Below are 13021 nucleotides of genomic sequence, written 5' to 3' on the forward strand. Positions count from 1 at the left end.
GTCCTTGGAAAGTATCGGGAAAGTATCTCGTCTCTCTGCTACTTCGCGTATCGTTTAACATTATCTATGACTCCAATATCCGAACAGGCTACCAAAGTACCATCAGTTCTTCCATGTAAGTTCGAGGGTCCCTGGCAAGCAGAAATGAAGTATAGTACCTCTACTTAATGCTACTTCCCGTATCGTAAACCATTTCTCTAGGATTCAAAACGTGCGAGATTGGTAGCAAAGCCCTAGTGGGGAAATAACTAGGACTGGGAGAGAAACGGCCGTGGCCGTAATTACGGTAATCTCACGGAAAACCATCTTCAGGGCTGCCGATGGCTCCCAAATAGCAGCTCATAGCTGCGTGACTCGGACCGCGCAGTCAACTAATCGGCTCTATAACCTTTTTGCTAGTTTGCTAAAACTAATTGTGACGTGACATTAATTCGTCACGATAAACGTCAGTGTTACAATTCACAGGTTAATCCTGAGTTCAAATCTACTTAAAGTGCTGCATCAGAGATGTTAATTTTATCCATGGAGGCTGTAGGGAAAAATAATTTATTACACCAAATAAACCACCTTCTTGCTGTTCGTTTTTAACACCATGGACTACCCACCCCTATCCCATCGTCGCCAAAAGACCTATTAATTTTGTGTCGGTGCGACGTAAAGCAAATTATTATTATTATTATTATTATTATTATTATTATTATTATTATTATTATTATTATTATTATTATTATTATTATTATTATTATTGCAGTTAGATGTCAGATATTCCAGCTAACATAAAAATCAAATTAATTCTTGGACGATAGGTCTAGGACCTATGCTCGTATCAATTATGCTTCTGAACATTTGATTACAATTGTTTACCCTAATTTTCGATCAGTCTTAACGAGGCAAATTATACCCCAGACTTCGACGCACCAGTGAACGTTCCCATTAGAAAGAAGAATGGCAACCGAATGATTTTATATTCTGATATTGTATTTAATTAAAATAAAATTATTTCAGGAAGCCAACCATTATTGTCTAGCCATAAAGGCGTACTCATACTGGGAATGTAAGATATATTTGGTCCATTCTACAAGCATCACAGCTAAAGGAGTAATCTATCAAAATGTCTGGTGTTTTTAGATTAAAATATTAAATTTTTAAAAATCTGAATGTATTGTTCACGTGAATTCAAAAGTTGTGAGCTGAATGTTTTCCTAGGAAAGTAAAATTGCTGTACAGTACATCGAAAGTTACTGCACGGCCGATAACAAGCTCAGAGTACATAGCACTGGACATGCTTTCAATAAACTTCTATATTTCTGAACGCCTTATAAATAAGGCTGTGAATTACATTAATTTGTAAAATAAACTTAATTCCTTACGTAGATAGTACATCAAAGTTACTGCACGGCCGTTAACTATACAGTAGAAAAGAGCACATTTACCAAAGTCAAAACTTATGCTGAGGGAATGATTTCTTACTTCCGATCTTAAAGATCGAAGCAAAACCGAATATACACATTTTAAAAGGTTTCCATTTAAAAAAAATGAGAATATCCTAATTAAATAGACATACTGTTGGTAACGAACTTGTTCTAGAATAGTTTACTAATTAAATGTACTCCGCGCTGGACATTCCCTCAATTAAACTTCTGTATTTCTAAACACACCTTATAAATAAGGCTGTGAATTATATTTATAGAATAAACTTCATACCTTACGTAGATAGTATTCTGTAACAAGTGAGACTGCCTAGAGGTAGGAATTTCGTTTGAAATTCAGGATTCGGTTAAAAGGGTTTTCATTCCGCGTTACTTTGATCTCAGTTTCTAGTGTTTCAGTGTACTGTGTCCCTATATCTCACATACTACTAAAGTAATAATGTTCCATTTTTTTCAGATATAATTTAAAAATCAATGGAGAGAATTGGCTTGATCTAAATCAGAGAATCCATTACACAGTCTTGTACAATATTGTTTCCATAATAATTGACTAGGTAACAAATTTTACTCAAACGACGACTTTTACCTAAATAGGCTACTGTTCGGTAAACTTAAGAAGGGTACAATTTCAAAGTTCTAGTTGCAGATATTTCAGAGATACAATTTTGGCAGTGACGACACAGTTCGTTAAGCTGAAATAATAATTTCAGAAAGATTTCAAATGTAATTTTATTTTAAAATACTATAGGGGGATGATATGAATGACAGAATAATGTAACTGCATTAGAATAGACTCAGTTTTCTTTTCGCACGACTCTTAATGTATTCACTTGCCGAAGTTCCTGAATCAGTTCTCCAATGAAATACTTCCCTAGGTTTAAAAGACAGAGCTGTCTGCATAATGCTGGAATTTTAAAACTTCTCAGAAACCTATTCGCAAAGGACGGGTACACCGCCTTATCCTACCTGTTTGCAGTTCGCGCAGATCTTGCTAAAGGTGAGGCCGGACTGGGCATCTGTCGAGTCAAGTCAGCCCCCACTTGACAAACCCAAGCTGTGTGTTGCAGTGCACTACCCACAAGAACGCCGCAGGCAACGTAGTCATCGCTTCTGACCCCAGGGTGAATCTGGACTCTCCCCACCTGTCCATACCACGTGACATGTGACGTACCGTTCATTCGCGATAAGGGAACCAGAGTTACGACGTGGACACATTAAAAAGTTGTAAAACTGTACTCAATTACACACTATCACAACAATACGAGCTGTTTATGTTGATGTAACCGCTAATTTAGGGCACCATTCTGTACGTGAGAGCTGTCCTCTCCCCCGTCTTTTCTATTTTCTATTCCAAAGACCTTCATACTTTTCGTAGTTTCCTCTCTTGTCGCACCCGCCTTTGATTTCAATTTAGGGTTCATTCAGTTCGGAAACATCACAATAACGAATTAAGCTTAAGTTAGGATGATTAACAACTTTTTTCCTTTCTTTTTTTTTCTTTCTTAATCCATTTAACCTCCAGTATAGGCTTTTCCCTCGAATTCAGCGAGGGATCCTACCTGTACCACCTCAAGGCCAGTGAGATCAACAACTAATTGCATAATTTACAAATTAAATAAATACCGAGCATGTTAGTCATGTGGTTAGGGGCACGCAGCTGTGACCTTGCATTTGAGAGATAGTGGGTCCGAACCCCACTGTCGGCAGCCCTGGAGACGGTTTTCCGTGGTTTCCCATTTTCACATCAGGCAAATGCCGGAGCTGTGCCTTAATTGAGGCCACGGCCACTTCTTTCCTACTCCTACCCCTTTCCTATCCCATCGTCGCTATAAGACCGATCTGTGTCGGTGCGACGTAAAGCAAATTGTAAAATAGAAATTAAATAAATAAATACAAATAAATACTTGAATATACGTATATAAACCAGCACAACTAGTCCGCATTTTAGTTCAGCCCAGTGCACAGTGGGCCAGGAACCATATCTAGCTGGACAAAAGTAGTTTTTATCTGGAATGCTATTTGTTTGATATTTTATTGTTAGACATTTACTAGTACTGTTATATACTATTTCTATAATATATATATATATATTAATAAATATATAATTAATTAATTCGACGCAAGAATGTACTACTACTACTACTAAACGTTTTCATTCCTCCCCTGAAGGCGGGGGGGGGGGGGGTGGCGGGCCACTTAGACGGTGACGCCGTTTCTCAGACCGGGAGATTTGTTACGGTGAAGGAGATGTGCGGGGAAGGTGAGGGTGTGGCCGGCCGTGGCCTATACTACGAACTGTCCCGCCATTCGCCTTAGTGCAGGAGAATGGAAAACCACTGAAAACCATTCTCAGGGCAGCCGACGGGTGGAGCCAGGCATGAAGTCCGGCACTGTGCTCCAGGCCCGTCTCCCGAATGCAGAGGCGTAGAGCCACGGTAGAGCCGTGGCCAACTTTCCTCTGCTCGGTTGGCTGGTCAGAGTACAAAGCTGTTGGACCACGGGCAAGCCGTGGCCTCTTAAGGGACGATACCCAAGGGCCTAAACCCACTCTTCATCCACCGACGTGAAGAAATGACTTCTTCTTCTTGAAAAGTTCTCATTCCCCGCCCGAAGGGCGGGGTGGGCCCCCTAGAGCAGTGAAGAGAACAGTGTGAAGTGTCATATGGGTAAGATGGGTGATCGAAGATGCGTGTTGATGAAGGAGAAAGGATACGGGTTTCTTGGGTAGGGAGATGCGTTTTAAGGAGTGGCCGAAGTTTAGATAGGAGTTCCAAGATGTAGAATGAGGAGGTGAAGCGTAGCAGACATAGTGCAAAGGGAGGTGGTGAGAAGTCGGAGGAGTTCGGCTTGCGGTGGTGGTGGTGGGAAGGAGGAGTGAATTGGAGGAGGAGGAGGTGGACGGACTTGTGGTGGAGGACGATACGGAGGGGCTGTGAGGCGGTCCGGGAGGGGAGCGGGAAGGTTCCACTTTCAGGCGTCGACCGTAGAGGCGTGCTCCGCTGGCGATGAGGCGTTGCGCTTCGTCCGCAGAGGGCAGGTGGAGTCGGACTAAATAAGTTGGTCCCAAGTCATTCCATATACGAAAGACTCGACGAACAGGTATGTCTGCCAGGTTTAATTCAGTGAGTATGTCGTGGTCTGAGATTGCAGGATCAACGTCGCGAAGGACACAACTGTACATGGTGGTGCGATCTGGTGGTGGTCATGACGGTTCTCGAGCGGCTTCTGCAGTGGAGTGATCTGGTGGCGGCGACGGAGATGATGGCCCTGGTGCGGAATCGGCTGAGGAGGACGACTGTGGGACACGTGGCGTTGCTGCGGCGTCGGTGTTGGGAGGGATGCGAAGGAAACTAGGCGGATCAAGAGATGATGACAGAGTACGAATCGTTGTAGAAAGCGGTGAAAGATGGGAAAATGTTACTGTGGTGATAGGAAGGTAAGGATAAGCAAAGGCGGAGGTCGTGTTGGTCGTGGTGAGGGTGGTGGTATTGGCCATGTTAGTTAGAGCGTAGCGAAGGTTGGGGAGGCTGACTTCCAATGCGGTGTCGGCCATATGCTTTATTGGGGTCGGCAGAGAGCTTGAGTATAGGTGAAGAGCCCCCGGCCGAACAAAAATTAGGTTAGTTGATACGGAGTTCAAGTCCAGACACTTCTGAGAGGTCGATGAAAGACCCCAAGAATTGACCTGTACAGTCACCGGAAGTTTAAACACAAACTGCTGTGAATTGAAGTGAGCTATTAGCCAGGAAATCTATAAACTCGGAAACGAGTTACTGCCCACGACGACAAATAATTAATAAAGTATCTAATTAATTATATGCACATTTGATCGTCTCTGTTTTATAGTAGCACAATATGTCTTTCTCTTTACTCACTGCTCCTAGAAATCATCCTCGTCGTCATCATCCGCACTCTCATTGTCGTCATCCTCATCCCCGAGCTCGATAGCTGCAGTCGCTTAAGTGCGGCCAGTATCCAGTAATCGGGAGATAGTGGGTTCGAGTCCCACTGTCGGCAGCCTTGAAGATGGTTTTCCGTGGTTTCCCATTTTCACACCAGGCAAATGCCGGGGCTGTACCATAATTAAGGACACGGTCGCTACCTTCCAACTCCTAGGCCTTTCCTATCCCATCATCGCCATAAGACCTATCTGTGTCAGTGCGACGTAAAGCAAATAGCAAAAAGAAAAAGAAAATAAAGCATCCCGTCCGCAGCACGCAAGGTTTGAGTTCTCTAGCAACTGCCGCACTTCAAATGGCAAAGGCTCTTCCTTCTTATGGAAGAAGGGAGAAGCACTTGTTATTACCGGGTCAGAACTTAACAGAAGCCTATTAAACACAACCTGAATGTTGTACTCTCGAGACGATTTTCTTGCATGACCCTCCCTGTACCGCCTAACTGTCTACCAGGGAAACCCAAGAGATTTTTTTCTGCTCTCACCCTCGTGTGTTGACTATGTAAATAATTTGAACCTGTAAATACTTTAAACTGTAAATATTATGTATTACTATTGTATTTATATGTAATGTGATGTGTTAGCCATACGCTAAATAAGTAATAATACCGCCTAATGTGCTTGTGTGCTGTCTCCTGCACTTCTTCACTCAGCATGCCTATTGGCAGGATGGCCAGTTCAATTATACTTCCTCCATGTATAAGGATCTTATTCACAGTAGATGGAAGGAAGTACCACGGATATAATTTAAAACACAGACGCGTCATTTTTCCAGTAATGTTATCAAATTTATCCACGACAACAGGAAGTCCAGTTGATATGGCATGCAGGATCACAGCAAATCTATGGATTATTGTTTCACTGATTACGGTAATTCTAACTAACTGACTGGATCACGAAACAATCTTCGAGCAGTATTCCTGTCATTGGAATTTCCTACTCCCCCACATTTAGGCTGGTCAACGATTAGACCCATTACAGAGTGAAATCATGCTACTATCTGCTGCTTCCTCATGACTTTGTCTTCGTGTTTTCTAATCTGTCATGCATTTGCATCAAGTCGGTAGGCAATATGCAGAAGGCATTCAAAACATCTAATGTATGCATGCAGGGGTGAAAGACCAAATGTAAAATGGCTGACATACTCTCTTTTTTTATCTTAACAGAATATCGTTCACGGTTTTAGGTGTAGCTCCACAAACATAACATTTTTGTGCTGGCATTTCACTCAAAGAATTGCAGACTTTACCATAAACCATAGTCAGTACACAGTCAGTAATTGCATTAAAATTCACGTCTTCAGAAACAACTTTAGGGGGAACCAAATATCTTATTTGTTCCTCAATACAATTAACTTATCTCTCACACATTTCTTATGTCTCTTTTTCGTATAGGATCTTGATTGGCGACAAAATCTTGGAGAGAAAGGACGACGATTTTACCATAGAACCATTTTGTCCTTATTTGAAACGGAATGTAACTGCAAAGGCATCAAAGAAATAACAAATATTTAACTCTGTATTTTCCGACTGGAATTTTTGTTTGTAAACACTTTGATTACTACTGCCGTCACAGCCCCACTTGAACACTGCTTTTACCGTATCATTGCTTTTCAGCTTGCACACTTACAAGTCGATGAATTGTGTGGTCTACAAGAGCCTGCAATGCTACTTCAGCAGAGGTCTCTGTCACCTTGAGAGCTACCTTTGGAGAATAGCACTTCAGTTTCGTTTCTCTCACAACACTATAGGTTGGATAAATGTCGCCGTTCTTTGCTTTTGTCCCGACTCGTATGTTGACATACCGTCTCTCTGCAAACTCATTATCTATCATATATCCTAAAGCTTCTTCTGCGCTATAATTCATGGGAGGCACTGATGGTGATTTGAAAGCTCTCTTATACCTCGTAGCCCTTTGCGGTGATGATTCCACAATATCCTTAAGAATCCCTGTAGTCTCCCTTTTACCAGTGGACCTAAGTGATGCCTCCACAGCCAATACAAGATCTTCATGAGATTTCTCTTCTGCTAAAAGCTGGATATGTCTGCGTTTTGTTTTATGTCCACTTTCACTAAAAAGCGTCCTTGTTCTTTCCATTCTTGAAGGACCACGTTTCTTCCTTTGCAAGGTCGTCGTCTTTATTAAATAATTCTAGCCATGCACTGCATTTGGTAAGAAAACTATCTTTCTTTCTACAGCACTGCTTCCATTTTATACCAAAATCGCTCTAAAAGCACTTAGATTTTTAATAATCCTTGTAATGTCCTTAGAAGAGTTATCCAGGTCATATTTGTGAACTACAAAATCATGTAATGCTTCAATAGAAGCCTTAATACAAACCACCTCCTCGAAGAGTTTCCATCTTTTCACAGAACACCGACGTGCCTGCGGAGTTAGTTCTGTAAAAACTTATCAAAAAGGCGAGAATATGCTCATTTTAAATATGGAAAATGAAGAAGACACTAGGTTATATGATGTAGTCATGAATACAGCTGAATTCTTACAAGGTTTTTTATAAGTCTACGGGAATTTAATGAATTTGAAAATTATCATTACTTTAACAAAGGTCACAACTGACTCTTAAACTAATGCGTTTCTTCTTCACAGTGTTATCGTTATCACAAAGGGAGTTCCTTGTCATCTAACGCATCAAGGGGCGCGCTAACGGAAGCGGCTGATGCATCGCAACTTCAGTGTTTATTTTATCTTGATTTAGGACAATGAGAGTCAAAACAAACTCAGGCTAGTGTAGCTCAGACAGTTGTAGACGAAATGCATAGGGTAAAATATTGTTTCAATTACCTTCCCAAAATGACTTTTGTCCAGCTAGGTATGATTTCTGGCCCACTGTGCAGTGTTGGGCGACGGTAATGACCTCAGGATCTGCTTTCAACCGACCTTCCAGTGTGTATTATGTGGAACATAAAACACATTCGTGCATTCCAGGTTGTTTGCTCAATTTCGCAGTTACCGGGCCAGCTGGCCGTGCGGTTAGGAGCGCGCGGCTGTGAGCTTGCATCCGGGAGATAGTGGGTTCGAACCGTACTGTCGGCAGCCCTGAAGATGGTTTACCGTGGTTTCCCATTTTTCACACCACGAAAATGCTAGGGCTGTACCTTAATTAAGGCCACGGCCACTTCCTTCGCACTCCTAGGCCTTTCCTATTCCTTCGTTACCATAAGACCTATCTGTGTCGGTGCGACGTAAAGTCAATTGTAAAAAAAATCCGCAGTCAAATACGGTTGACACATACATTATATGTTCCAGTTTTCTAAATTGTCTCTGGATCTTGCCACACCTACTCTAAGCCTATTCAGAGCTTTCCAAACAGACCGCAGCTCCTAATGTCCAGCGATCAGGCTCTCAGATTGTTCCATCCAGTAAAGTTCAGCACTTCCTTTCCACATAGCGAACTAGGATTTCTGGTGAGTGAAATCTGTTTCTCGTATGAAGCTCTCTCTAGATTTTAATCTGGGAGAGTGGACTACTGTAGATAGTCACGTAGTGGATGTTAACCCGAGGTAGATATTTTATTCCTCGTCTGTTTCTCGTCTGATGACAGGAGGTGGTATTCCAACTAGACAGTACAGTGCAGTATATCCATTACAGAGCTTTTTTTTTTTTTAGTCCGGCTCCATGGCTAAATGGTTAGCGTGCTGGCCTTTGGTCACAGGGTTCCCGGGTTCGATTCCCGGCAGGGTCGGGAATTTTAACCATAATTGATTAATTTCGCTGGCACGGGGGCTGGATGTATGTGTCGTCTTCATCATCATTTCATCCTCATCATGACGCGCAGGTCGCCTACGGGAGTCAAATCAAAAGACCTGTACCTGGCGAGCCGAACAAGTCCTCGGACACTCCCGGCACTAAAATCCATACGCCATTTCATTTTTAATTTTTTCTGATTTAAATTCCATGTGGATTCTTCATTGTGGTTTTCCAGCGGTCTTCAATGAACAATATATCTGACCAATCAGGGTTTTCTTTCTTCTTTCAAAAATCTGCTCATGCAGCAATCCCCTTGTGGCTTACTTGCTTGATTTGTAACTTTCCACCTTTCAGAAACACAGAGGAGGACTGTTAAGCATTAGGTATTATGTTTCTTTAGAAATTGGGTTGCTTTCCTTTCTTTTTTCTCAATCCGTTTACCCTGCAGGGTTGGTTTTTTTCTTCGGACTCAGCGAGAGATCCCACCTCTATCGCCTCAAGGGCAGTGTCCTGGAGCGTGAGACTTTGCGTTGGAGAAATACAACTGGGAAGAAGTACCAGTACCTCGCCAAGGTGGCCTCACCTGCTATGCTGAAGAGGAACCTTGTGGGGGATGGGAATATCTGAAGGGATAGACAAGGAAGAGGGAAGGAAGCGGCCGTGGCCTTAAGTTAGATACCATGCCGGCATTTGCCTGGAGGAGAAGTGGGAAACCACGGAAGACCACTTCGAGGATGGCTGAGGTGGGAATCGAATCCCCCTATACTCAGTTGACCTCCCAAGGCTGAGTGGACCCAGTTCCAGCCCTCGTACCACTTTTCAAATTTCGTGGCAGAGCCGGGAACCGAACCCGGGCCTCGGGCGGTGGAAACTAACCACACTAACCATTACACCACAGAGGTAGTTATAGTAGTATTTAAGAGACCCTTGCGTTTTAATTCGTACATTGAACTCAACACCACCATATTTTTTATTATTATTTTTTTGGCTTAACGTCGCACCTTTTTTTGCAGTAGTTGCTTTACGTCGCACCGACACAGATAGGTCTTATGGCGACTATGGGACAGGGAAGGGCTGGGAGTGGGAAGGAAGCGGCCGTGGCCTTAATTAAGGTACAGCCCCAGCATTTGCCTGGTGTGAAAATGGGAACCCACGGAAAACCATTTTCAGGGCTGCCGACAGTGGGGTTCGAACTTACTATCTCCCGAATACTGGATATTGGGCGCACTCAAGCGACTGCAGCTATCGAGCTTGGTTAACGTCGCACTAACACATCAAAGGTTTTCTGGGACGGAAGGATTGAAAAAGGCTAGGATTGGGAAGGTAGCGGCCGTGGCCTTCATTAAGGTACAGTCTTGCCTGGTGAAAATAGTAAACCACAATAAACCGACAGTGGGATTCGAGCCCACTATCTCCCGAATGCAAGGTCACACGACCATCTCACTCGGTACACCATTATCTTTGATCACCATACATGCCAACCGAGCTCGATAGCTGCAGTCGCTTAAGTGCGGCCAGTATCCAGTATTCGAGAGATATTAGGTTCGAACCCCACTGTCGGCAGCCCTGAAGATGGTTTTCCGTGGTTTCCCATTTTCACACCAGGCAAATGCTGGGGCTGTACTTTAATTAAGGCCACGGCCGCTTCCTTCCCACTCCTAGCCCTCTCCTGTCCCATCGTCGCCATAAGACCTATCTGTGTCGGTGCGACGTTAAGCAATTAGCAAAAAAAGAAAAAAAACTTACATGCCAAATCAATGAAAAATGATCACAAATGTGCAGTTTTTCTGCAATATCCCATATTCTTGGTTTTCTTAAATTTATGTTCAGTAGCCCACGATTCCGGCATTTGACTTCTTAAAACAGCAATAATAATAATAATAATAATAATAATAATAATAATAATAATAATAATAATAATAATAATAATAATAATAATAATAATAATAATAATAATAATAATAATAATAATAATAATAAACGGCAGTTTCACTATCCTGTGTCCAGAGAAAATTATCCCAAAGACTAGAACGTCTGGAAGGCTGCAAGTTTGCATGCAGGTAGGCCCTAACCCACCAGGGTGCAGAAATACTTGGTGACCGAAAATGCCCACGGGAATTCCAATAAAGTATTTTTCAGAAATATTCTGACTGTTTTCCGTTACTGCAAAGTGTTCATACTTCGTAACAGTAAAGGAAACTTATCTGAGCAGTTTCGAATCAAGAATTCACTAGAGAGATGAGGCCGGGGGGAGGGGGTATATTGGGCCCAATTTTAAGATATTACCCTGTCAAATTATCACATGGCACACACAGTAATTTTAAACATAGTGGTTTCGTAGTCATATAGCGCACGTAGTCATTTGTATTTGTTTACTCCAAGTGAGGTTCAATATCAATTTGCAGAAAAAGTTATGTCAGAGCTTCCAGAATCAGCAACGCATTCGACGATTATATAAAGGAGAATTATATCGATTGAGATAGGCGTGTTGCACCTGCTAGTATCTCAAGACATATCATAAAATCGTACAGGTAACGCCTGCGAAGCTTTCCACAGTGCGTTAGATAAGCAGTTTAATAATTCACATAAACTGGTTTTGGTCATTCAAAAAAGTATCCAAACTCAGGTATACATATTGCACCGTACGGGGTACATTATTCGTATTGTGCCTTTTCCCTCACTGCCTCAAATACTCCGGCTAATAATCTAATATAAAATGTTGGATGGACAAATAAATATAATCATCTCCTAAAAATTCAGGACGACACGCAGGTAAGAATAAAATAATTACATCAACTTATGTCTGCGACCAAATCATATTACAATCATCTGTATCTGCAAAAAAAAATCATTTGTATATTCCATCCCATCCAACATGTGCATTCATTTATCTACACCGATATTGGCTTATTTCGGTGAATAACACATGAGAACCATATTTTGTTATCAAATCATATATTCGTTCGCTGCACAATACCTTTCAGGGATACTCATTTCAATTAACCTTTTTTTTTTATCGTGGACTCAACTGAGAAATGCACAGCCTTTTCCCTAAATCCGTCCGCAAAACCAATTCCAATTAATTGTAGCCAACAATAAAATAGATCTTTGACTTTATCTATTGATTATTTATAAGTACTCCATCTAATACCTCTTCCGATAATGAATTGAATAAATAACAAGAATTCCGGTTGAAATCCTTATCTCCTATTTTATTGAAAGTTCGTTGTACTTGGAATGAAGTATAATTACAATTACATATTCAGTTACACTCTTAGGAATTCCAATTCCAAATTGAAATACAATTCAATGTTTTCTTATCATATAAAAAAATCGTCGACATTAACATTACAATCTCGTTTCAATATTTTTGAAATATTAATAATTCATCGAAATATTATTGAAACCTTATAAAATATCCCCTAAACATTGTCGAGATGTCGTTGGAATGGTTGAAATACCTTGGAATATCGGCGAAATAATGTTTAGATATTCCTTAAAAATTGTTGAAAAATCATTGAAATGACTGAAGCACCTTGGAATATCGGCGAAATAATGTTTAAATATCCCTTAAATATTGTTGAAAAGTCATTGAAATGTCTGAAGCACCTTGGAATATCGGCGAAATAATGTTTAAATATTCCTTAAATATTGTTGAAAAGTCATTGAAATGACTGAAGCACCTTGGAATATCGGCGAAATAATGTTTAAATATTCCTTAAATATTGTTGAAAAGTCATTGAAATGACTGAAGCATCTTGGAATATCCGCGAAATAATGTTTAGATATTCCTTAAAAATTGTTGAAAAGTCATTGAAATGACTGAAGCACCTTGGAATATCGGCGAAATAATGTTTAAATATTGCTTAAAAATTATTGAAAAGTCATTGAAATGACTGAAGCACCTTGGAATATCGGCGAAATAATG

General features: G+C 41.2%; 1 protein-coding gene across 1 annotated transcript in view; it reads right to left on the reverse strand.

Moving 5' to 3' along the window:
• Nucleotides 1–2531, reverse strand: part of LOC136875640 (sodium-coupled monocarboxylate transporter 1) — a 247732-nt gene extending 245201 nt beyond the window's left edge. Inside the window, exon 1 of the mRNA XM_067149181.2 lies at nt 2397–2531. The gene's annotated coding sequence lies outside the window, so the exon portion shown is untranslated. The remainder of the gene's footprint in view (nt 1–2396) is intronic.
• Nucleotides 2532–13021: the final 10490 nt, after the last annotated feature.

The sequence above is a fragment of the Anabrus simplex genome, chromosome 6 (genome assembly GCF_040414725.1).
Source record: "Anabrus simplex isolate iqAnaSimp1 chromosome 6, ASM4041472v1, whole genome shotgun sequence".
In the NCBI taxonomy this organism is placed as follows: domain Eukaryota; kingdom Metazoa; phylum Arthropoda; class Insecta; order Orthoptera; family Tettigoniidae; genus Anabrus; species Anabrus simplex.